The sequence below is a fragment of the Schistocerca gregaria genome, chromosome X (assembly GCF_023897955.1).
Source record: "Schistocerca gregaria isolate iqSchGreg1 chromosome X, iqSchGreg1.2, whole genome shotgun sequence".
Lineage (NCBI taxonomy): Eukaryota > Metazoa > Arthropoda > Insecta > Orthoptera > Acrididae > Schistocerca > Schistocerca gregaria.
This window is the reverse complement of record NC_064931.1, coordinates 716,465,365-716,492,530: the sequence shown is the minus strand read 5'-3', so window position 1 is coordinate 716,492,530 and position 27,166 is coordinate 716,465,365. Positions and strand designations below refer to the sequence as shown.

The window sequence follows — 27,166 nt, the reverse complement described above, 5'->3', positions numbered from 1 at the left end:
CATATAATATGTACTGTAATATCTTGTGTAGACACCTTTTATTAACCTGACACGTTCCACATCATTATGAAGTGTCGTATTCATGATCTATGGAACAAGTACTAATCTAATCTAATCTCTAATCTAATCTAATCAGCAATTTTTTGAACAGACATTTTATAGACAGTCCTTTTTCCCTAGCTCGGTTTGAGAGTGGAACGGGAAAGAGAATGACTAGTTGTGGTACACGGTACCCTTCACCACGAGCCGCATGGGGGGTTGTGGATTGTGTATTAGATGTAGATATACGCAATGGCCCAAAAGACGTTGGTGCGTGTAATTTTACAGTATTGTTACAAAGAGTTCTCGTGAACTTGTTTTCGATTAAGACTGCGACTGTTTTACTGCCATTGCATTGTACTTCGCTTAGAGATAAGATAAGGGATACAGGGCGAGTGCAGACATACAGACAGACGCGTTTCACTCGCTCAATACCCGAGTGGAACAGAAGAGAAAATTGCTAACGTTAAGATGACGAATCCTCCACTACGCACTGTACAGTAGCTTGAGGTGTGTAAGTGTAGGAAGCGCGCTCATAATCTCAAGAATCGAGTCGCTTTGAGCGTCTGCATTATACTTCTCTCGTGGTAGCACAGCTTTTCCCTCTAACCCAGCTTCAGACTTAACTATCCCGTGATCTCCTTTAATGACTTGAAACGAATAGCAGCTTCCTTTCTTCCGTGTGGTCACAGCCTGCTCCATTCCGTTCGTGGGAAGAGCTGTGTTAGTGGCTCTTCTACACTGACCTCGTCGTCGACGGACTTTAAATCCTGAAAAGACAGTCGTCCTTTCCGCGTAGAAGGAAGAGCCAGGGATATCCGCCGGCGGTGATTTGTTCGGCGCGCTGCGGTAGCGCAGTAGCCAGCGCCCGCAGCGAAATTACTCGTGGCACGCCTTCCGCTCGCCTGCCCCACGCCGCCCGGCGTTGAGACGCTTTCACCCTTCGCGGCACTCGCATCCTACGAGTACAAACACTCGTACGACGCTTGTACACACACGAGCTTCCTCTACGGCTTAAGCTGGCAACGGCAACAGTTGTCGAGTGATGTCACTCTGTTATTTGAGTTCCACGTCACCACGAACTGTCAGTATTTTAATCAGTAATTCTGCAATAAGGCTGAGAGGATCGCAATGGTAGAAGTACATCAGGCAAGGAATGTATGAACAAAATCAGCTGCGGGAGAATACACATTGCGACCATACAAAATTAAGAAATATTACTTGGTTCCATGTATCGTCAAACGCAAAAGATGGTTCAAATAGCTCTGAGCACTATGCGACTTAACTTCTGAGGTTATCACTCGCCAAGAACTTAGAACTAATTAAACCTAACTAACCTAAGGACATCACACACATCCATGCCCGAGGCAGGATTCGAACCTGCGACCGTAGCGGTCGCTCGGTTCCAGACTGTAGCGCCTAGAACCGCACGGTCACTCCGGCCGGCCGCAAAAGATGTATGTAACATACAGTGTAATCCTATAACTCAGTCCCCATGATAAAAAAGCACAGACGGTAGAAAGTAATGGAGCGTGTGGGAACGGGATGGAGTAAAGATTGAAATCCGTATTTTATAAAATATAGGAAATATTATTTTGGTATACACAAAATCCAGTCCTCCGAGATTACACGTAATACTAATAACAAGGTATGAAATATTACTTGGTGCCGTTCAGCGTCAAAAGTTGAATCGATAGGATCTTGTGACACTTTTCAAAAGTTTTAAGCTATAAGTATGGAATACATAGTGTAATAGCACATCCCAATCCACAAAATGTAAAATCGTACAGTAGAAATTCGAGGGGAGAGGGCGAAGGAAGGGAGGCAAGAGGGAGGAGGGCAGAGCAGTTGCACTATATGAAAATTAAACTGAAAGAGGAGCGTTTATCAGAATCCAAGGATTCGGTGCACACAGCCATGCGCATAACAATTCCTGGAAAACAATGGAAAACCGTTTCACGTGGGAACGGACCTTGTAGTTCAAAATTCCATCTTAGTTATCATTAACATTCTTAAAAATCTCAATTTCCTATAAAATGTCATAGTCGAGGCTTTAGGCTCAACGTGTAAGATCGTTAGAGGTTTTTCAGTCGCATCTAAACGACGCTTCTTATTACTGTGGTGGCATGACATAGAAGCAGTGTTTATATGATAGGGTTCCCTCAATACTGTAAAGTCACGCATTGTCTGCCCAATGTAAAAGCTATCACAGAATTCACAAATGATTTTATATGATTTCGACTTTGTAAATTACTTCTGCTTGTTGACAACAGCTGTATGCAAAATTGTCTTGAGTTGCTTGCGCGTCTAGAAACCAATTTGTATATTCGCTTTTTTTTAAACCATTGAAAAATTCGCTTACAGACATGCCCTGTATAGGAGACAGAGGCTAATCTAGATGGATTCATAGGAGGTTTGGGCACAGATTTTTCCTTCTAATAAGACCAATGCACTAATGTTCCGTATCGAACATTCAGTGTAACCGTTTTTCAGACCTATTTGAGTGATTATATCAATGTCTAAGACATACTGAGCTTAAGTCAAGTTTCGCTAACCTGTTGAACATCGACAGGAAAAAGCACGCTCATGCGCGCGTTGACGACAAGAGTCCACATTAATAGTTACATCAGTGACGGATTTTTTTTTAAACATCTAAACAAAAATCTGTAGAATGACTAGTAATATTCAAACAGTTAAGATTCCTAAGCACCTTAATGCTAATCAATGTAGAATCTTTATTCTAACTCTACGGAAAAGCGTATTTTTGAATGAAACAGACTGAACGGGCCTGCCAAATCGATCATCTCTGATTCTGTTTCTCTAAGTGCAATTAAAATGTGTCTTCATTCAACGATGCAAAATTATATTATCAGACACTGCCCAATTATTTTTAAAGTGTTTTCATTCTAGGTAAGTAATGAAAACGTCGCCAAAATTTGCTGCGTATAGCGCTGGCCTTCAATTGTTTTACTTTCATGGGTAATACTTATATTCGAAACGACGGCCTGTCAAATGAACGCTACCTTTGTATCTTTTTGGCAGTCATTTTCATTAACTATATAGCAAGAAAATTCTTTCAAATATCAGGGCAGTGTTTGACAGTAAAATTTTACATCGTTGATGTGTAGATGATGTTTTATGCAGTTAAAGGAACAAAATCGCACAGAATAGACTTGACAGGCTCCTCCAGTCTGTTCCATTCTGTAGAGATGGAACCAATTGCATGTCTTTACTTCTTGGATCTGAATATTACTAGGCAATCTAGAGAGTTTTGTTTACATAATTTCAGAAAACCATCCACCACTGATGTAATTATTAATGTGGATTCTTGTCACGCACGCTCGTATAAGCGTGCTGTTTTTCTGTTGATGTTCAACAGGTTATTGAAAGTTGGCTTAAGCCCAGCATGTCTTAAAAATTTATAAATCAGCCAGATAGGTCTGAAAAGCGGTTACACTGAACGTTCGATACGGAGAATTACCGCATCGGTCTGCAATAGAAAGAAAAATCTATGACAGTTCCTCTTGAGAATCTACCTAAACTTGTCTCTCTATCCTATACAGGCCATTTCTGTAAGCGAATTGTGAATTATTTTAAAAAAGTCAATATACAAATTGCTTCTAGACGCGTAAGAAAGTCAAGAGAGTTCGGAATACATCTGCTGCCAACAAGTAGATTTAATTTAGAGAGTCGGGAGTGTATATGAAATCATTTGTGGATTCTGTGATAGCTTTTACAATGGGCAGACAGTGCGTGACTTTTCAACCAGATTCAGAGAACGTTGTCATACAAACACTACTGGTATGGCGTTTCATCGCAGTGACGAGAAGTATCGTTTAGATACGATTGTAAAACGTCTAACGATCTTACACGTAGAGCCAAAAAGCTTAGACTTAAGACATTTTATAAGAAACTGACATTTATAAGCATTTTAATGATGAATAATATGAAATTTGGAATGGACAGGTCCACTCCCACGGGAGATGGTTTATCGATACTTTTCCAGGATTTGTTATAATCATTGCTGTGTGGTACCAAAGTCTGATTCTGACAAACAACCTCTTTTCCGTTTAATTTTTATGTAGTGCATCTCCCCTGCCCTCCTCCCTTCATCCTCCCTTCCTTAGCCCTCTCCCACCGAATTTCTGCTTTACGCTTTTTATATTTAGTGGTCTGGGTTGTACGATTACACTAGGTATTCTATACTTTTAGTTTAAAACTATTGTAAAGTGTCGCAAGATGCAGCGATTTTATATTTTGACGATACATGGCATCAAGGAATATTTCTTAGCTTGATATTAGTATAACGTGTAATCTCCGATGACTGATTTTTGTGTATACTAAAATAATATTTCCCACATTTTATAGAACACTGGTTTCTTCCTCTGCTCCTCCTCTTCCCTCACTTCCTTCGCCGTCCACTAATCTCTACCATCTGTGTTTTATGTTATAAGGTTTGAGACGCACTACTAAAATATGTATTTTATACTCTGAGATCATGATTTTTGTACAGCGTAAAAAGACACTACAATTTTAACGTTTGACGATAAATGGAACCAAGTAATATTTCTTAGGTTTAGATGGACATAACGAGTAATCCAACACAACTGATTTTGCTTACACTAATACATTTTCTATGTTTCATAAAAATCTGGTTTTGCTTATTGGCAGAAAATAATTACTGCACTTGATATTGACCTAAGCGCAGTAGCACATGTTGGTTGCTTTCTGGTACATGATTTCAGTGTGTCAGACGGACTGTCCTAATTTTAACGAAAATATTGTATTCGTCTTCAACTGTATTATTACCTAAATTCAAATATGTGGCATATGTCTGTATTGTTATTTTATATTTTATGTCGCTTGTCATATCGCACAGTTGTGATTGTAGCATTTGACGATGAGGTACGCTCCGTAACACGGTCATATTAAAAAAAAATATTTTGTGTAGCATTTTTTCACAATAAATTCGTCATTACCATTTGTATACGGAAAACATTTATTTTATAATAAGTTGGTTCACAGCCTCCAGATACACGGCATGAGTAACGTACATTAGTTGATGCGCCTTGGCGCCAGTATGCATTTTGTAATACCACCTGGTACAAAAATGACATCTAGGCCGCACTCAGAAGTGCGGTTCAGGTCTGCGAATGTTTCACATATAGCTTGAAACGTCATATCTACGCGCCGCAGTCGCTTCTGGGTAGGTGCAGTAAAATTTGTGCCAGGTGATTTTAATGAAAGTGGAACGCTATAGCTATCGATTACTGTGTATTATAAAATATTTTTGTAGATGCTTTTTGCAGATCTCTGATGGTGGATAAATTCCGAAACGCGTCATATGAGCAATAAACTCATTCCTTGCCGGATGATTGACTTTTACAGTTGCGACCCATTCAGCCTATATACAGAACTACTGATTATTTTAATTTTGATAGTCTGTCTCCCGCATGACTTTATGTCACATATTTCAATATTTTGTTCGGAGAGCTTTAGTTTGGAGTGTAGTTTGATTCGCTTCATGGACAGATTGAGAACAAAAACGTGGACATACACACACATACGAGACTTTCATGTTTACGTGTGAGGCGTATGATCTCAGAAATAAAGTAAAAATATCTGAAATCCACAGTTTCCGATCTACGATTTATAGAGATTTTATTCGATATTATTGCAAATGCCGGAACTGCTAATCCCCTCTAAAATATAAGTAACTGTGGAGCCCTCTGCACCATTCACTGGGTTCTGGCTCAGAAGAACCCAGCTCTTCCACAGACAGGATCTCCAATCACTCGCCCTATCCTCTGGAGCAAGAAATAAAAAACTAGACAAACAAAATTTAAAAAAATCACATCTTTGAAAGGCGAGAATGCGAAATACAGACTCATGCTTAACTACAGGAAATGCAACAATGAGTTACGCCTTTCGTAAACGAAGCATTTCATTTTCGCGTCGTGTATTTACAGAGAGCCAAAAATCTCGCTTGAAAGCTAACGTAAGACAGGCGAACAGGAATTGTTGTCAGTCCCGTGTTCTGCATTGTACAGTGTGTTCGTTCACTGACAGATCTACCCTGAAATAAAATCATACAGTACACGAAAACATCAGTGCAAGGCGACATATGCGTGCTGTGCAGATTAACAGTGAAATTCAAGAATTCCTTCCTCACTCCAAAATTGAGAACAAGGTGTTGAAAAGTACAAGTAGCCTTCGATAATGAATATGAATAAGCTGAGTGTTTACGTTTGTCATATTCTGCATTAGGCCGTAGTACAGCATCTTGTCCAACGTGCAGCGTACGAAAAATGGTGCCAAACATGGAAAACCAAATTATTCATAATTTCAGTGCAACTACGTTAGCACTGCTGACAGCCTCAGAAAGCGTGAATCGCTGCTATGCAGGCAGTGAACATTACCTTACGCCTTTTGGGCGCTGTATAGAGTTATATATTTAGAGAAATTTGCTCTTAGGATTGCTGTACTTTTTTGATAAAAATTATTGTTATTACTATTACTGACCGTGACAGTTTTCACGTTAAATAAACACTACCTAAACGTGTCGTTTTAGTTTTCGTAATTGCCAGAAGGTGACTGCCCGCTGGTTCACATTACCTCAGCTATTACTGTCGTAAAACAAACTTTTTATCCTGAAAGAGAAATATATTCGCCAGAGTGCGTATTATTACCTACAGGGTGTCCCAGAAATGTTAAACATCAAATAAAAACAGTATCGATCGCGTTTTTAGATTTTTTACTGTTTAACCGTCGGTTTTGGCCTTTTCCTCAGATCACCTTCAGGCTCAGCACCGCTATTATGGCTTTTGGTGGGGGCACACGGAGCAGATATGTAGAAGTAAGGTTGTCACTGCTGTGACAACTTTACTTCTACGGTTCTCACCTCGTCTGCGGCCTCTACCAGTCATGATGGCAGTGCAAAACCTGAAGATGGTCTGAGAAGAGGGCCGAAACCGGTTGTTAAAAAAATGAAAAATATGAAAACGCGAGCGAGACTGTTTTTATTCTTCTTGTTCTTCTTCTTCTTCGCGGATGGATCACTTAGGACCACGCGTAATCAACATTTGTTGGCCTTCCTTTTCGCCCAGTATTCCTTCATAAACAACGAATGGGCTAGCTTTCGTTGCGTAGACCACGTATGTCGGTTCGTTTGTCTCTCTTCTTCCTCAAAACCCCGTGTTTTTGTGATTTTTCTGAGTTCATTTCTATCGTGTAGATTTGGAGACCCCAATTCTCTCAGGTCTTTTTCCGTCTGTTTATACCAGTTTGGTCTTGTAGTTTTGTCTTTAAAAATGTATGGATTTGGTGCGTTAACCTGTTTGAGTCCATTCTTTCTAAATGCCCCATGAATTGGATTCTTCTTATGCGCATTGTGTCTGTTATTTTGGAGATATTTTTATACATTTCTGCATTGGGTTTTGGATAATACACACCATCTTTAGTTGTTGGTTCTAGGATTTTCCTCATTATTGCACGTTCTTTCACTTCTAATTCCTCTTTTAGTGTTCTATGTTGAAGGTTTAGTGTTTCAGATGCGTAGAGAGCTTCGGGTTTAATTACTGTTGTGTAGCGTCATATTTTGCAGTTCCAGGAGTGACTCTTTTTGTTATAAATGTTTTTTGTTAACTGAAACGCCGTCTACACTTTCTGTACTCTTGATCCGACAGATTTCTTTTCATTACAATTTTCTGCAATCCATTCACCTAAATATTTAAATTCTTTTACTCGAGAGATGTAGTTATTACCAATTTTGAGATCAGAAGGTGCATCTTTGATGTCAGTCATAAATTTTGTTTTTTCAAATGAAATTTGTAATCCTATTTTTGCTGCCTGCTCTTGTAATAATTCTACTTTATTTTTAACATTTTATACCGATCGCTGTACTGCAGTTACAGAATGCTTTCTAAAATTTTATGCCCCAGAAATGTCGCAACAAACTTCTAGGGGTCGTTGAGGGTGTTTTTTATAGGAGCAAATTTAGAATAGGAACTCATATTCGGAAACGTGATTCAACGAAGCGACAGATAATCGAAGATATGGGCGCCAGAATCTGCTATTACGCCACCCCTTAGCCAGCAAACGTGGATTTGTATGTTGACGGACCGTAGCCGGAACATTTCGCAACGTTGCTTGTCATTCAGTGATCGCTAGTGATTGCTACTATCACCTGTGGAGAAGTTGGAGCAAGCTGATGCGTAGAAAGGCCGTGCCTCCTAAGAATTCGATGTTCTGTTGCCTCAATGGATGACGGTGTCGGCCACGCGTTTGTACCCACAGTTAATTTTTCGCCGGCCGGTGTGGCCAAGTGGTTCTAGGCGCGACAGACTGGAACCGCGCGACCGCTACGGTCGCAGGTTCGAATCCTGCCCCGCGCATGGATGTGTGTGATGTCCTTAGGTTAGTTAAGTTTAAGTAGTTCAATGTTCTAGGGGACTGATGACCTTATAAGTTAAGTCCCATAGTGCTCAAGAAAGAAAAGATGAAGAAGTTAATTTTTCTTTTAGAACCTTCATAAATCTCCAATATTTTTTTATATACAGAAGAAAAATTAGCTGCAAATGGAATCCACTGTTCGAAACCGTCATCCACCGAGACAACAGAGCATCGCATTCACGGGAGACAAGACCTCCTGTCTCTGTAGGAGCTAGCTCCATCTTCTTCAATCGAGGTAATCAGTCGCGATCATTGAATAACAAACAACATTGTGAGACGTTCCACGTCAGCGTACAGTTACGTTTGCTGCCGAAGAAGTGACCTAGTGGTGCCTATAACTTCAGCGTTCTGTAGCGTCTTTGGTTGACGTTTCCAGACACTGGTTCCACCATTGAGTTGTCCGCCCCTGGTAGCTGAGTGGTCAGCGCGACGGAAAGTCATACCTAACGACCCGGGTTCGATTCCCGGCTGGGTTGGAGAGTTTCTCCGCTCAGGGACTGGGTGTTGTGTTCTCCTTATCATCGTCAGTTCATCTCCATCGACACCCAAGTCGTCGAAGTGGCGTCACCTCGAAAGACTTGCACCAGGCGAACGGTCTACCCGACGGGAGGTCCTAGCCGCACGGCATTTCCATTACCCTGGAGTTGTTCCTCAAGATATCCTCTACAAGCCCTCGAAGTTTAGCGCAACATCGCTGGGATACCATGAATATGCTAAAGTAGTTTACTAATGGATGACTGTCATTCGTTCTACTTCACAGCATCTTATCGGAAATAGACCTTCGTCCCCAAAAGAGAATAATGGTTCGTAGCTCATGCGTGAGAATAATATTTCCACCAAAACTACCTTTTCCATGATACAATTTTTCCATACAAGCCTGACAGTAAGACTTTTTTGCTATCGATTGAATGAGACAGCTCCTGCAAACTAATCAGCAGCAGGAAGCTACATTTCAGCTATCACCTTAACAAATGCGTCAGATCATATTATTGACTCTCTACAAAACTGAATTCGACTGCACGCTCTACATACGGATAGATGCCGACATAGCGTTAAACCTTCTTGTCTTCGACCCCAACAATTATTTTATATTATGCTTTGTGGAACAGATTTTTTTTCCTTATTACGACTTCATCCCTCTCGCCCCATCTAGCTGTGGAACGGGCTGGCATTGTGTGTTACAGAAAGAGCTCTGGCAGCGAACAACTTCGTTAGGAGATAACGAGTATGAAATCTGTGGAAAGATTTCATCGAGAAGACGCTATTACTCGGGTAACACCCAGAGAGAATTTCTCTATCGAATTAATTTTTCGCGTAGCGTCTAATCTCACAAACGGAGCACGTTAGCGCTGCAGAGCGCGAGGAGAAGCTTACGTGTGACTGGAAGCGCGTTGTGGCGGCGGCTGCGAAGCGGCCGATTTCGGCGGCCGCGGGCGCCTCGCCTAACAAAGGGACTCCGGATTTCTCCCTCTCTAATTGTCTCAATGACGAGGCAATGTTAAACGCCCAAGGAGCACGCCTCGGCTATAACTCTGTCACAACTATTCGGTTAGACTCTCCCTTTCGCCTTGCGCGACAAGCTGCCCCTCTGGTGGCTCTGTGGCAAAATTGTCCTCATAACACTATGTACATTATCTTTCTCGCTGACAAACAGAATTTCTGTTTTTTTATACACTCTACAATGATTCATTCTACACTTAAGAAGAAGGAAAATACGTAAGTCACGCAAAATTACGATACTAAATGCGGCTCATTGTTATAAGTCACGAAAAATCCTTTGCCATCACTTTTTGCAGCTCTGTGTGATTTCTTTATTAACTTCCAGCTATTTCGTTGCCCTTTTTGGTTCGTGTTATAACTCTAATAACTACAGCCATCGATAGATCGTAAAATGCTATGCTACATACAACCGTATCTCCATAATTTCACCAAATTCAGGAAATTTGTCTCACCAACTGATTTGAGTGGGTAAGTCGCAGTTGTCAGTGACTTCTATTGATACAGGTATCATTATTACTACTTTATTGTTATGACTACTACTGTTATTATTTTCATCGTTGTCATTACTGTTACTGACACGGTGCCAAAATCTCAAAATTGTAGGTTTTCAGAATATAGGAGTATATGTATTTGTCCAGTGCTTGATTTGTGATAGTACGCATCGTATACTGTACCAGTACCTGTGGCGAAACAACAGCGTTAAAATAGCGTTTTAAGACGTCTAAACTTCAAAAAACACCTGAAAGTCACAGTGCCGGACTTCCTTTTTCTTTGTTTTTGCAAATCAAGCACTGTGTCCGACATACACAAAAGATAACAATAGAGTCCAAGAGAAGCTTGTTGAATTATTTTACGTATTTGTAGAACATTTTCTGTCACGTAACATTTCAAAACTTCGGCTTCGGCTACACGATCTTTTCCAACATACAGAATGCAAATGTCATTACAGAAAAAAAAAAAGAATACTGAAGGCATACATTCGGGACTGTGTCCACAAGACATTTTCTGTTATCTAAGATTTTAAGATCATCTTCCTATGATACTGAGTACTCTATAAGAAAGAAAACTTAAATGAAAGTCGGGAGTGTAGAGTTTGTGACAGGATGCAGTTACATGTACAATACCAAAGGATAATATCTTATGTAAACTTACAGCTTGCACAATATACGTAAGACTTCAAAAAAATACTGGAGACTTATTACAGCATTTCCATTTACAAAAAATTTAGTGTAATGATATAATAGTTTACTAGCTAGGTCTAATACACACAACTACCAACACATCTCTGCGTCGTATTTATAGTTACAATCAAAACGGAAAATCTTAAGTATATATTAATACAATCAAAGACATAATTAGGTACTTTCTCAGTATATTTATAATAATAGTAACAAGAAATTACCTTGTAACTAATATCAGAATTAGAGGTCTCGTTCCTAAGTTTTCACGAAAACATGAACAATATTCAGGTTTCGAACAACACTTGCTTCCCAGATTTTTCGCTAAATAACAAAGCCCTGAAGGCGGGTCTTTAGTGACGCGCGAAAAATCTGACTGTAATAATAACGGCACAGCACTTTTTACCTGACTTCCGGTTGGTCTGCAATTTTAACACAATCCCATTCGCCTGGAAATTTGTTGGCGATGCGAGGACATGAGCGTCTACAGGGAAAACAACGTAAATCAGGAGGTGACGATTGTGGCATCTAGCGCACGGTCTCGGCCGTCTTTAGTAGGAATTCCGGGACGAAGAGTTACGGCGTCAAACTGCAAACGGTGAGCTGTGTTTCGACGACACATTAAATTTTGAATCACAGTACCAGAGACCAGAGCGTGTGATTTTTGGAGGATGCAAATCGGGGTGAGATAAACGCAGCGATAAAAGGCTCCGGATGATTCAATCACGGGGGGCCCACGGCGTGCACTAACACACAAGAATGCCGCTGCTGGGAAGCCTCGGCCAAGTACTTTGGTCACCGAAGTAACTGTCACAGCAACATAAATATACTGTGTAGGTAACATAACAAAATTTTCTTAGGGTGAGGAGCCGCGTGGGTCCGGTACGTCGAAGTGGTCTCAGAATTATTTCGTTTACATATTTATTTTTTTAATAATTCTTGCATTCGCGAAATTTCGTTACACTTCTGTGCGAAATACTGCTCTGACATCCAAAACGAAAGTAATATATTTTTAGATGTAACCCGCATAAATATAAGTGTCACGCATTAATAAAAAAAGAACATTTTATGTATTCTTTACATTCTTCGCGCGAAGGACGTATAATAACACATGCTTTAGCGTTTTAACTCCGGAGAAATGTTTTTTCTCAAAACGTGCAATGACTGAAGTTATTGTTGGTGTGGCCTACCTTGGGTGCAGACGGCGGCCAGGCAGGCGGCAGCAAGCAGCAAGGTGGCCATCGTCGAGGGCAGTCGACGAGCGACTGTGAGAGCGCCGGCCACTGCAGCCGCGAGCCGCGGCCCGCGCGCCGCCCGCCACCCCCACGGCGCACGCGCCATCCGCCTCGGCCCACCCCCACGCCGCCCCCGCGCCGCCACCTCCTGCTGGCCAATCACTGGCACAAGTTTGTTCAGTCGCGCCCGTCCTTCCGGAGGGGGTACCGAGGTACCCAACCCCACGTTCCTCGGAGAAAAACTCTATGTGCACTCTGCCATAAGGCCCGAGACACAAAGTCGCCGACACCCTCTCCAGAACATCGTCCACTCTCCCTGAAACCCCTGTATCACATTTTCGCTCAGTCATGTTCGCTGTACTAGAACCACCTGCCCCAGAAGCAATTCTCCCAAAAGTACTATCAACTTTTCATGTTCAGATGTTTCTTTTTTTTTTAATTTAGTGGCTTCAGGGACATTCCCATTCAGTCATCTTAACAGGTGAATGTCGTTTTTCACGATACGAACGTAAGGAAACCATAACACCCAGTCCTCGAACGGAGAAAATCTCCGATTCGGCCGGGAATCGAACCCGGACCCCTTCAGTTAGCAATCCGCCACTCTGAGCGCGCAGCTACCGATGCGGACCATGTCTAGATTTATCCACACTTCTGTCATATGCTCTCGAAAGAGACAAAGGAAGGCGCAATGAGAATTAAAGTTTTGTCGGCAATAAGGTTGGCAGAGGCTAGGTACAGACTTGGATTGGTTGATTTGGGGGAGGGGACCAAATAGCGGCGTCATCAGTCCCATGGGATTACTGAAGGGTGGGGAAAGAAGTCGGCCGTGCCCTTTCACAAGAACTGTGGCGAAACAAGCGTCGTATAGAGATACAGAGGCGAGTGTGTCCGGGAGTTATCCCAGTTCACTGCTTCTAGCGCCACGTCACCATGGCGCAGGCCGGCCGTTGTGGCCGATCGCTCCTAGGTGCTTCAGTCTGGAACCACGTGGCCGCTACGATCGCAGGTTCGAATCCTGCCTGTGTGTGATAGTTAGGTTTAAGTAGTTCTAAGTTCTAGAGGACTTATGACCTCAGATGTTAAGTCTCATAGTGCTCAGAGGCATTTGAACCATTTGTCCTTAGGTTAGTCAGGTTCGAGTAGTTCTAAGTTCTGGGGGACTGATGACCTCAGATGTTAAGTCCCATAGTGCTCAGAACAATTTGAACCATAACGAGTCTGTGCATAGCACACAAGTATTGCACCATAATTTAAGAATGAAATTAAAAATACAAGTTTCTTTTCCAAACTTTGTCGACATATGCTTCAGTATATTAAAGTTTAAATTGTCAAACCTCAGAGTTATCGGATGAATACCTTTCCCTAAATACATGGTTTAAGAAAAAAATTAGAAGCGCTAAATAATAAAGCTAGGAAGTCAGAAATTGGTCAGAATGAGCAAATGTATGTCACAAGCAACTGTTACAAGTTTCAACAGGATAGGAATAAAATTTTACTCAGAATCCACGTTTTTACGACAAATTAAAAGCGCTAAATATTAGACTTAGAAAGATGAAGATTTGAATGAAGCTTCAGTTCTATATAAAAACCGTAACTGTGTGAACACATCGAGCTACTTCTAATAGTTCTCGAGTAATTTACTGCAAACTAAATATGGAACAAAAACGTCCTTATTTGTAGCAGATTAAGTAGCCGTTATGTTAATGGTTCAAATGGCTCTGAGCACTATGCGACTTAACTTCTGAGGTCATCAGTCGCCTAGAACTTACAACTAATTAAACGTAACTAACCTAAGGGCATCACACACATCCATGCCCGAGGCAAGATTAGAACCTGTGACCGATCGCGCGGTTCGAGACTGAAGTGCCTAGAACCACTCGGCCACCCTGGCCGGCGTAATGTTAACAAAACCGCGTGGCAAGTGGTGATAGCTATTTTCTACCTTTGTGGCGAGCAATTATACTGATTATCAGAAGTCAGGGCTAAAGACCATTTAATTGGAACTTGCGTAGAGGTCGCCTCTGAACCACTCATAGTGCTGTTTAGGATAGAGACGCTTATTATTGTTATAATCGTTAGGAATATTACTATGTGGTGTGTGTGAAAGTCGATCAAATTTATCTATCAATCGGAACTCAATATATCAAAATCTTCATTCATAATCATAGTTCCTGATCCCGCTGAGTTAATAGAGAATGGATATTTTCCTTTCAGTGGCCTGGACAAGAATGTTGACTTTCAGAATGGGAACTATGGTCAGTATGTTCTCCATCGCTTTCTGGCTGAAAACAGATACAGTTTTCAAGCTCTCGTAAAAAACGGCGAAGCCGATCCAAAGAATAATCCCGGCGTTTGTATGAGGCGATTTAGGGAAATCACGGAAAACTTACATCAGGATGGCCAAATGCGGATTTGAACTGTCGTCCTCCCGAATGCGAGTCCAGTGTGCTAACCACTGCATCACCTCGCTCGGTGTAGAATTGTATAGGAGAAGAAAATTGGCCATATTCTTTCGGAGGACCCATTGTGTCATTCGCCTTAAGAGATGACAGGAAAACGCGGAGGGTATGGAGGAACCGATATCCTTCCTAATACGCGGCCAATGTCTTACCACTGCACCCGCCTCACAAGGTTACAATCCCGAAATCTTTCGATAGTGCATTAATGAGTTAAATGATCCCGGTCCACTTGTGTTCAGTCTCTGCGTAAAGACCCGAACAATCGACAACAGTAATCAATCAAAAAATGGTTCAAATGGGTCTGACCACTATGGGACTTAGCTTCTGAGGTCTTCAGTCCACTAGTAGTTAGAACTACATAAACCTAACTAACCTAAGGACATCACACACATCCATGCCGGAGGCAAGATTCGAACCAGCGACCGAAACGGTCACGCGCTTCTAGACTGTAGCGCCTAGAACCGCTCGGTCACCCCAGCCGGCTAGTAATCTTTGTCATACTTCTTCTTCATAGTGGATACAACAGTAAAAAATAAATTAAAGTAGGGTGGCATTTTTCCACTTCCATTTGTAAGTTATACTACTCCTACCTGTTATGGAATAATTCCTGGTAGCCTCACAGTTTCGCTGAATCACCACCTGAAAGTTCTGCAATAGGTTTTACCCTTAAAATGAATAGCCAGACTGTAAGGTGTCAGGCAAATCCAACACCTTATATGAAAACCCTGACATGATAAGCAAATCCAGTAGTATGTCACATAGCTCCGAATAAATCGTGACATTAAATTAACCAAAGTAATACGAGTAACTAGTGAGCAAATGGAATACCACAGACTAACACAAAAATGCATAAATGCTTGTCGCATCTTCCCACCATGAGACCGACGCAGTTCCGAGGGGAGGTACGAGAACAGAAGCCGAGAGCAGAACCGTGTTAAGCTAGAAGGCCCTACGATAAGGGACGGACTGGACACCCACGTTGCCAGCTAACCACTAGGGCACACCACCCACAAGTTTTAGCGAGAGACTTTTTCGCGTCTCTGTTACGTCAAGGACCACCCCCCAGCCCATGTTAAAAGCTACAGCCCTCCAGAAAAACAGTATAGATCTTACGATAACACAAAAAGGTCCACTACCACCCGCAAGTTTTGGCGTGAGACTTTTTCGCGTCTCTGTTACATTAGGACCACCCCCCAGCCCATATTAAAAGATAGAGCCCTCCAGAAGAACAGTATAGATCTTACGATAACGCTAAAAGGACCACACCAGCTGCAGGTTTTAGCGTGAGACTTTTTCGCGTCTCTGTTACGTTGCAAACTTTAAAAACATTGCCCCACCACGAAAAGTATAACGTTTCTCATAGGATTGATAGAATTTTTGTAGCCGGAGCTTAAGGTTAACATTGAGACCCTGATTGGTCAGATGAAAACACAGCCAGATAGGTTTTTTTTTTTAAACCAACTTCGGTAAATTGTGGTAAGGAGAAGAGTTGATTCTGAGACGGCGAGGTGAGCGGAGCTGCACCGGCCGCGGCCCCCTGACGTACACAGACAAGGTAATGAACGCACGCGATGCCGCATAACAGCGCATGAAGCTTCACTCAGAACTGCAGAAGTCTCAATCGTTACACCCCATTTTTGCGTAATACTAGTGTCGATCGTAAATGAAAGGTCATGGTGTTCACATTTGCCACTTGAAGTAAAAATCTGAAACGCGATGATTTCTCTGTTATATAATTATTGAGAAGCCACATCAGCCACTGTAATTTACTACAAGTTAGGTAAGTTATTAAAGATAATTGAGGGTCACTGTAGACCATTTTGATAGTTTTTCTCTTTCGTGAAACTTAATTTAAACCTAGATTACAGATGTGATATGGCATAGGCCATCCTTCGATCGATTGTAGGACTTGGAAACCCATTCAGGGAATATTCGTTCACATTTTTGTTGAGCGCAGTTGGTTTTTACCATCCTGTATTAAAACATCTCCTTTTATCAATAATGGAATTTATAAACAATGTTTTGTGAGTAGAATAAATTTTCCAATCGTAAACTTAGCTGCTTTTTCGACATTATTTTACCAGCTAACTGAAAGTAGGAAAGCCTTGAACCCCTTCCACTAAATTTAGTTAGTATTGAGATTCTTTTACAGGGAGGGCAGTGGAGCTGACGCTGAGATCATTAAGTATTTGGTTATATCATCGCTAGTCTCACTGAACTCTTCTGAATTCTACATGTCATGTGTGGTCTGGCGTCTCCTTAGCAGCAACTGGTCCCAGGTTCAAACTAGTCAATTCCCTAAAAAACACGCTCAAAGCGTCGTTGCGCGAAAGAGGTAGGGTGACACGATATAGAACAATCAGACACCACCATGAATGTTTAGAAGACTTTTTTTTTAAGTTCAGATTTGGAAGTTTACCAGTCTTTAATCACGTCTTTCAGATCCTACCAGTGATGACCAGGGCTCTTATAGTCTCTAATGTTTCCAAACAGATGGTAAAAAAATGGCTCTATGCACTATTGGACTCAACATCTGACGTCATCAGTCCCCTAGGACTTAGACCTACTTAAACCTAACTAAGCTAAGGGCATCACACACATCCATGACCGAGGCGGAATTCGAACCTGCGACCGTAACGGTTTCGCAGTTCCAGACTCAACCGGCTAGAACCGCTCGGCCACTTCGACCGGCTACAGATGGTGGGTTCCGACATATACGGAGCGTAATAATCTTTATTTCTTCAAATGCTTATTTTCACGCAGTAGAAATGAAGTGAACGTAGTTAGCTTCACACAGAATTCAGTATAATAAGTCACAGAACTGTTATTAGTGACATGTTCAAATTATATTGCTCATTATCGTAAAACACGTTCTCTCAGCATGGTATGCAGGAACGGAGATGCAACTGAAAACGTCCCCAAAGCTGGGTCAAAGAACAGGCACATGAAAGATAAGCCCTGTCCGTAGTCTGTCACAGGCCTGGACGAAAACTAAAGTAAAACTGCGCGGGTGTTAACCTTATAAAGACTCGCCCCAAGATATTACTGAACTTCGTTAATTTATAATAGTTTACAAATTCTGCAGGTAAAAAATTAATTTTTCATTGGCTGTAGATTTTGTCGTCATATTTTGAATATCTTTTATTATGAGCAGCATTTATTAATATGCGCAGTAATAATTTTTGCCTACACATTGTGATACCTCGCTTTATGATCATGGGGTCCATCATGGGTGTTAAAATTTTGTCATGAAAATTTAGTAAGTTCTAATTGGGGACTCTTACTCCTTAATATGGGTATCACTGGATTCAGGTAAATGAGATGATCCAAAGTATAACAATAAATCTAGGAAATATACAGTAAGACCAAATTAGGATTTAATTAATAAAGCCTCTTAAACTAGTTATGTATGGGTTGTTGTAAACACTTTACTGGTTCAAAATGGTCCAAATGGTTCTGAGCACTATGGGACTTAACATCTGAGGTCATCAGTCCACTAGAACTTAGAACGACTTAAACCTAACTAACCTAAGGACATCACACACATCCATGTCCGAGGCAGGATACGAACCTGAGACCGTATCGATCGCGCGGTTCCAGACTGAAGCGCCTAGAACCGCTCGGCCACATCGGCCGGCTAAACACTTTACTGAAAACATGAAAAATAGCTGTCTCACTTGGGAATGGTCTTTCCTTCTCGCTCTTAAGCGTTTCCCAGTGACTAAATGTACTGAATTTTATAACTGTAATGACTTTTGATGGCCATTATTAATGATGAAATTAATTAACTCATTGCATGCAGGACACCAAATTGAATGATCTGAATAATGAAATTTGGGGGAGGGTTGGTTGGTTGTTTGGGGAAGTAGACCAGACAGCGTGGTCATCGGTCTCATCGGATTAGGGAAGGATGGGGAAGGAAGTCGGCCGTGCCCTTCCAGAGGAACCATCCCGGCATTTGCCTGGAGTGATTTAGGGAAATCACGGAAAACCTAAATCAGGATGGCCGGACGCGGGATTGAACCGTCGTCCTCCCGAATGCGAGTCCAGTGCCTAACCACTGCGCCACCTCGCTCGGTTTGGGGGAGGGGGATTTGTTTCTATATTTTGGTAATATGCGTGCTACGTGCTTAATATAGGGATTTTAGTATCAGAATTATGGAAATAAATTTATTATGAATTTAAGTAGGATGATGGGCGTCAACCTGCTTTGTCACAAAGTGTATTTATTTTAATGGTGCAAGAGTATTCTTTGCCTTTCAGGTCCTTTTACTTGTTATATTCCGTTTTGTTCATCAACAATCCATAATGAATTGGTACTTTACACTTCTCATTTCAAGCATGACTTATAATAATAGTAACATCAATACATATACCTCTTCGAACTGTATTAGGACAACCCATGTCTCTAATTGCAGATGACAAAACCTATAATGTAATTATTAACAGCCCACACAGTTTTAACGATGTTTTGAATGCATGTCTATTATAATTGGTGGATCTGGTATTTGACTTTTCCACTTAATAATCTGAGTATCAGATACAACATTCCCTCAAATAAATAATTATTTGGCTTTAACCTCCACACTGACAATTCTTCTTATATCTCCTGTGCAGGTGCTATTGCTCACGTACGAAGTTCAGCAGATTAAGCTGCTTCCTCGTTGCGCGTAGCAGGCGTATCATCAATACTAACAGCAGTAAATTTGACTACAACTGCAATTAATATACAGTCAGAAAGTATAACCTTAGACCAAGCATCATTATTTGATTGATCGGTGGCTATTACATTTCTTCTTTTACTTCAATCATTCCCAAGTCCAGCATGTGCTGTTACTATAATATCAATCGGCTGGACTGAATTATATTAAATTCAAAAGAATAGTTTCTTTTGAAGTGCAGTGTGGCACAGAGAGGAAAGCAGTTGAAGCGACCTCTGTCCAAAATGTGGCCACAACATTAGACGAGGAGTTTAGTGGGGCTGCGTAAACATGCAGTGCATGGGGAATTACCTGAACGCTGTACATGACTGCGAACACGTTGCATAAAATACTACGATACGTGATGCATTACTATACGTACTAAATCACCCATGTTCAAGAGTTGCTTCCTGCTGACCTGTCAGCGAGATAAATGTTCGCTTTGGAATTTGTTTGCTCCCATGGAAGTCGACAGTGAACGGCAATGAAACATTCTGTGGACAGACGAGGACCATTTCCATCTCCAAGGACATACCAGCATGCAGAATTGCAGAATAATGGCAACGGTAAATCCGTACGCACTTCAGCCGGTACTTCATTCTGGAAAGGCGAATGTGTGGTGCAGGTTGATGACATCGTTTATCGTACGGCCGTATTTTTTCGAGGGGATGGGTCCTGCGGGTCCAGTTACCTGTAGCGTCACTGCTAAACACTGCAAGAGTCTTTTGCGCACCAATGTCATTCCAACACTTCCACAGCATGGATGTGTTTTTAGGAGCATTTTTATGCATTATGATTCTCCTGCGTGTATTGTTCACTCAGTGAAGCGGCCGCTACAGAGGCGTTGCGAAAATCTAAAACTATCAGCCGCCATTTCCCTATAACCTGGACGTCCAGATCACCTGATCTTAATCCGTGTCGCTTCTGGCTGTGAGGTCACCTGGAATATGTTGTTTTCAATGCTCAAATTACGATCGTAGCTGAACTGAAGGCACGCATTGCACTACTCATTCTCAACGTGAGCCTCGGACCACTCCGATCTGTGGTGGAATATGCTGTTTCTCTGTTGCAGCTTGTGGCAGGAATTGGTGGATGGCCTATTGGACAGGCCTTTCGCCAGTCTCACGACAGTTTGAAAGCGGTTTCATTTTGCTTTATATGCAGTTTTTGGCTTCAGTGCAACTAAAACCGATTTTTCCCATGCGATGTGATATGACTTTGCAGCAGTGGAAGGGGGTTACCTGACCAACAGTGTCGCAACTGTTGATTGCGTAATTTGTGCGGTCATGCACATTGAACAGAACAGTTAGTGTAATATGTAACTCAAACCATAGCCGTCATATTGATAGTAATCTCTCATATTCAGCCGACCTCATTTACGATAAGACGTTTACAGCGCGATACACTGGTATTTTCCTTTTGTGTGTGTGTGTGTGTGTTACATAAGGTTTGCTCCTGCGTCAATAATATACTGTTCAAACGATTTGACGTAATTCAGAGCAGTCGTTCTCATTCTCTAGCGTTTTGAAACTGGAATTTTATATTCCAATTACAAGATAGTCATATCTCCATGAAGCAAGTTAGCCGAGCGGTCTCAGGCGCTGCAGTCATGGACTGTGCGGCTGGTCCCGGCGGAGGTTCGAGTCCTCCCTCGGGCGTGGGTGTGCCGGCCAGAGTGGCCGAGCGGTTCTAGGAGCTTTAGTGTGGAACCGCGCGATCGCTACGGTCGCAGGTTCGAGTCCTGCCTAGGACATGGATGTGTGTGATGTCCTTAGGTCAGTTAGGTTTAAGTAGTTCTAAGTTCTAGGGGACTGATGACCTCAGTAGTTAGGTCTCATAGTGCTCAGAGCCATTTGAACCATTTTTTTGGGCATGGGTGTGCGTGTTTGTCCTCAGGATAATTTAGGTTAAGTAGTGTGCAAGCTTAGGGGCAGGTGACCTTAGCAGTTAAGTCCCTTAAGATTTCACACATTTTGAACATGAAGCAAGGAAAACTAGTTTGCTAACATAACCTGCTTCACTACCTTTTTAGGTAGTACTCATGAATTTCATCCACTGCATCTCTGCAACTCGCAGCGTACATATCTTCACAAGTTTCTGATTAGTATACTAGTAGATCGCCAAACACTCATTGTTTCGGCGCGGTACCTTTCGTCCATCACCTGCACCTACCTGTGAACGCGTTGCAACACATCGCCAGTAGGAAAGCCGAACAGAAACCTACCGTACTGCAACTCGCACAAGGCTACGTACAACGTAACTATTCCAAGAATCCGGAAAAGGTCTTAATTTTGAATGAAAGTAAGAAATATTGGCAAAACTTCGCTATATTCTGAACTTTGATAATGTACACGTTCAGTGCCAAGCCCGTGCTAATCTTAACACAGCCATGCACAAACAATTTCATTCACGTTAGCAAGTTTATATTAACGTATTTCCCGAAATCTGAACAGCTACCAAGCACGAATTGTTCTTAAATGAAAATGCTCGCCATACTATTAAGTTTATCGGTGTGTAACGCACTCAGGTTTTTAGTCATCGACCTCCTCACTATGCCTCGAGGAATTACTGTCTTTTGTCATACACAAAACTACTTGAAAAGTCCGTATTTTCCAAACACACACAGGAATAAATATGCCTTCACTTTAAACCACTATGGAAGCACGCAGCGCAGCTAAACCGGCAAATTATAGCTTACGTCGGACGTCATACAACACACGACCGTACCATTGAAAGGCTGGACTCTGATCCCTTACAATGATGTAAGAATTCTCTATGTTCAGGAGAAATGAAGCGCGAAGAATACTCGGTTCTGGCTGGACGGTTTTCTTTAAGGACAATAGAAAAACATTATTCTCACGCGTTAGTCCGCGCTTATCATGACTAAAAAATCAACAAATAACACACTTCAGGAGCGAGCTGTACTTTTACCCCAAAATAAATATTTTACATTCTGATATCTTGTGTATACTTTACGTTATATCCTGATTTTTTGCACTCGAATTAGCTTTCCTTTTACCATAAAGTTACTTAACATATTATTCCCCGTCGTCTGCACTCACACTGTCTTAAGACATTCTCGCAAAAGTTCGTACAGCGTTCATCACTATGACAATGATCTACATATTCACTTTAGACCACATTCAAGCATCATCCACACTACTAAAAGAATATAAAAACTGTACTAACATTAATAAACAAAAAAAAAAAAACAGCAAGAAATACACAGAACAATTTAAAAAATCATTCTCTTGACTTTTTTCAAATAATGGTTCAATGGCTCTGAGCACTATGGGACTTAACTGCTGAGGTCGTCAGTCCCCTAGAACTGAGAACTACTTAAACCTAACTAACCTAAGGACCCCACACACACCCATGCCAGAGGCAGGATTCGAATCTACGACTGTAGCGGTCGCGCGGGTCTAGACTGTAGTGCCTAGAACCGCTCGGCCACTCCGGCCAGCGATACCCACTGTATATTCCCGTAGTGCACCTGTTCGCATGTATTGCTATTAGATACGTGCTGGTGGAAATGTTAGCAGACGACAAGACGAATAAGGTATTTTTTCGGACTTTGGGCTAGAGAGTGCCGGCCGTTGTGGCCGCGCGGTTCTATGCGCTTCAGTCCGGAACCGCGCTGCTGCTACGGTCGCAGGTTCGAATCCTGCCCCGGGCATGGATGTGTGTGATGTCCTTAGGTTAGTTAGGTTTACGTAGTTCTAAGACTAGGGGACTGTTGACATCGGATGTTACGTCCCATTGCGCTCAGAGCCATTTGAACCATTTGGGCTGGAGAGAACTTGTCCACTTTGTGAAGAAAAACAGACATCCGTATATGACAACACAATAAGTTTATTACTCTCCTTGCACATAGAGCTCTGCATAAAGTGACATCATGTGTTCATTATTTGGCTACATGGCATCATCAGTGCCTTGTAGCACTACTAGTAATTTCACTTCCTGTTCCACTCGCAAACACAGCGACCGAGAAACGACTATTTATATCACTCCGTATTAACCTTAATTTATCTTATTTTCATGGACGTTTCGTAAAATGTATTTTGGCTGATAAATAATCATTATGCAGTGAGCTCTACATGCCAGTTCCCTAAATTTTCTTAATAGTTATCTACGACGAGAACGCCATCTACTCTCCAGGGATTAACATTTGAGTTCACGAGGCATATCCGAAATAATCGCCTGTTGATTAAATCTGCCATATTCTAAAAACAGTGGCTCGTCTCTAAATTGCTTCGATGTCTTCCTTTAAACCTATCTGCAGCGATTCCAAACACTCAGGAAGTTCTCAAGAATGGCTATCACTAATGTCCAATACGAGGGCACATGCGGTTCCTCTTCGTCGAAATGTCTTAGCTCAAACTCGTCTAAGGATTGAACCGCACGTGTCGAATTTCACGCCCTAACCCTTTAGTTAAATTGCCTGGCTGATGGCAAGTTTGCGAAATCTGAGTTAATATAACATATAATAACAGTAAAAATAATATCGGGAACTAAATTAACGACCCATAAGTGATGTAGGCCACACAGTTAGGATTTGTTTAGAATAAAGTTTATTCTGTAAGCAAACTAATGGCGAAAGTGTTCGTATTTAGAGTTACAGTTACACTCGAGCGCATATCCATGTGACACAGTTCGATCATTCACAATCTAATCGCGAAATACAAGTTATCTACGCGAAAAGTAGAGTTCACACCAGGCGCACGGCTGCTCTCCGCTCAGAGACGAAGTTCCGCGACATTTTCTAAGTCGTTTCGCTTCCTAGCTGCCTAAAGACCGACTGTCCGCTTTCGCGTCTCAATCCGAACTGTTCCCTCTGGTGTCTAGACCAGCACTGAACAGTTCGCTTTCGTGTCTGCACCAGCACTCCCTCTGACCGTTTCCGGCCGCGATTCCGGCGTGCCGAATATCGTCGCTCAACCTACTAGTGCAGTTCCCTTCCCTGAAGCCGTCCATCTGATTGGCTAACGGTAAGATCGACCAAAGCGCTCATATTTTAGCATTAAGGTCTTTGTTACAAAATTTGTTAATTTCACTTTAACAGTAAGTCCTAAACTATTATAAATATGATCTACATTCAAGTTTTATTGGGATCACCACGAAATTTTATGGAAGATGGCTGATTGAAATTACTGTGGCTTCATTCCCTGCACTGCTACAGAATTAAATACTTGTCATAAATGTTTCCCTTCATGGCCGATCTTGGCCGATCACAAAAGCCTTATACTGGGTTTCCCTGTGACGTACGTTCTCGTCTGTCTCCCTTGCACACTACTGCGATTAGGCCTCAATAGACAACAGACGCCTATGAGTTTCTCCATCTCTTAGTGAATCGGCGCCCTTTGTTGCACGCTGTCCTGGACGACAGGGTTTGTTTCACAACTCCTATATGCTGACTCTTTCGGCCACATATTTAAATGAGAGCACAGTGCTAGTTAACTCAAACACCTCCACTTCATAACATGTTGGCGTGCCGCCCGCTGTTGTCTCGCGGTTCTAGGAGCGCAGTCCGGAACCGTGCGACTGCTACGGTCGCAGGTTCGAATCCTGCCTCGGGCATGGATGTGTGTGATGTCCTTAGATTAGTTAGGTTTAAGTAGTTCTAAGTTCTAGGGGACTGATGACCACAGCAGTTGAGTCCAATTGTGCTCAGAGCCATTTGAACCATTTGAACCATGTTGGCGTGCCATATATGTTATGAAGTAGCACCCAAATTTACAAGACACAAATTCATAATACAGTAACATAAATATCCTAAGCGCCAGATCAATAGTGTAATTATTTGTAGTGGTGTTCATGCAGCATGCTTTAAATTTAAAGAAACTTATACCTAACATAAATTATGAATTGCGGCATATTAATTAAATGATAAATAAAACTATACATTTATCAAAGTCGGCTGTTTATTGAAATCCCGCAGAAATGTCAGCGCCACTGCACTCACTTTCACAGGACCTTTTCGTCATAACGAAGTCTCCATCGGCGCTCAGCAGATTCGGATCTGAGTACCCCGCCGAAACTCTGTATGGCTCTGCATTCCATCATGAAAGTTTCGAGGAAACAAAACTGTTGAAATTCGAGTCGGGTGTAGATGCCAGAAAACAAACGTTTTCCTAAACCACCCAGAATCTGCAATGAACGCTTCCCCAAATGGAATCGATGCAAACAGATCTAAAGTACACAGTAAACAACTGATCTACAGCGTTAGCAAGATTCTCGTAAATTGTTCAATGATTCTGACGCGTTATTCAAGTACCACTAGAGACATGCATCAAATGGTAGATTCCCAATCGACTTCATCGGCAATTTAATATTTTCTTTCAATTTAAATAGCTCCCTTAGACTCAAAACTGACAACAACTATGAACAAATCTCACCTCTCGTTTAATTCCGTGCAGTGAAGCTACGTGCACAAAACTTAACCCCATACAACAGTAAGTTATTCCCCTGAAATATTCCCAGGTAAGTAGATAAACATACATCTGTCGTCCTACGTAACCATTATCAATTTTCATTTTTCCAAATTTCTACAACCTCCATGCACCCAAATTGGCGTGATCATACCTTAGAATTTAGAAATTACAACAAACATAAGACCATCCAAAAACCTAAGCCTAACACATGCATACACATAAATAAATCCCTTATCTACCCCCAAAATCCTAATTTATATGCATACTGTGCACTGATTTAAGACTTGATACCGTTCAGCGAATAATTGGGTTCTCCGACTTCCTCGCATCCAAATGTGTTTCTAAACCGTCTCATTATAATTGCACGGACCTTGTGAAAAAAAAATCCTTATGCGACGAAACAACAAACAAACTATAATAAATCCTGAAATAAAACATTGCAAATTACCCTCCAAATAATCTTATAATATGAACACACATACACTTATTTCTTAGCCTACTTTCCCGTTCCGAACGTACAGCCTCAATTCTGTATCATTTCTCAATCCTAGAAGTTTTCCTGAAACAGGGTATGTGAGTCGGTAGGCATTAGGGTGCGAACATTCTGACACTACAAATGGCCCATAACACAGCTCAAACAACTTTTTTATTTCTCCATCCACTTGTCTGGACTCTTCTTTCGTACGTACTAGGACTTTGGCTCCAATTTTTTATTTAATTGGCTTATACCATCCATCATGCCGTTTCTTCCTTTCCGCTGTCAACTTCTCCATACGGGATTTTACCGCTTGCTCCCACACACTTTGTGTGTCTATCACTCGTGTAAGTCCGACACAGTCGTCCAACTTCTCGCAAGGGTTACTTGCCGGGTGGTACACGCATATTTTGATGTGTTTCATATCCTGGTCGTCATAAATTTGTTCCAAGCGTTTGATATAAACTGAGATCTGTTGTCAGCTATCAGCCTGAGTGGTTTGATTACGTTTTTAAAGAAATCATTTTCTAACTTGTCTATCAGCGTCTTGCTGTTAGCATTCCGTATCGGATAAAGTTTAATACATTTTGAAAAGAGGTCCAGAACAACCAATATGTACTTCATACCGCCACGTCCTGTGGGTAGTGGGCTAAAATTGTCAACCGCCAGTAACTCTCCAACCTTGGTCGGTATTATAT

The 27,166-nt window shown here is 41.7% G+C and overlaps 1 protein-coding gene across 1 annotated transcript in view; it reads right to left on the bottom strand.

Moving 5' to 3' along the window:
* The window catches only part of LOC126299396 (uncharacterized), a 1,761,671-nt gene extending 1,749,240 nt beyond the window's left edge, over nt 1-12,431 (bottom strand). Inside the window, exon 1 of the mRNA XM_049991269.1 lies at nt 12,359-12,431. The gene's annotated coding sequence lies outside the window, so the exon portion shown is untranslated. The remainder of the gene's footprint in view (nt 1-12,358) is intronic.
* Between the last annotated feature and the right edge of the window lie 14,735 nt (nt 12,432-27,166).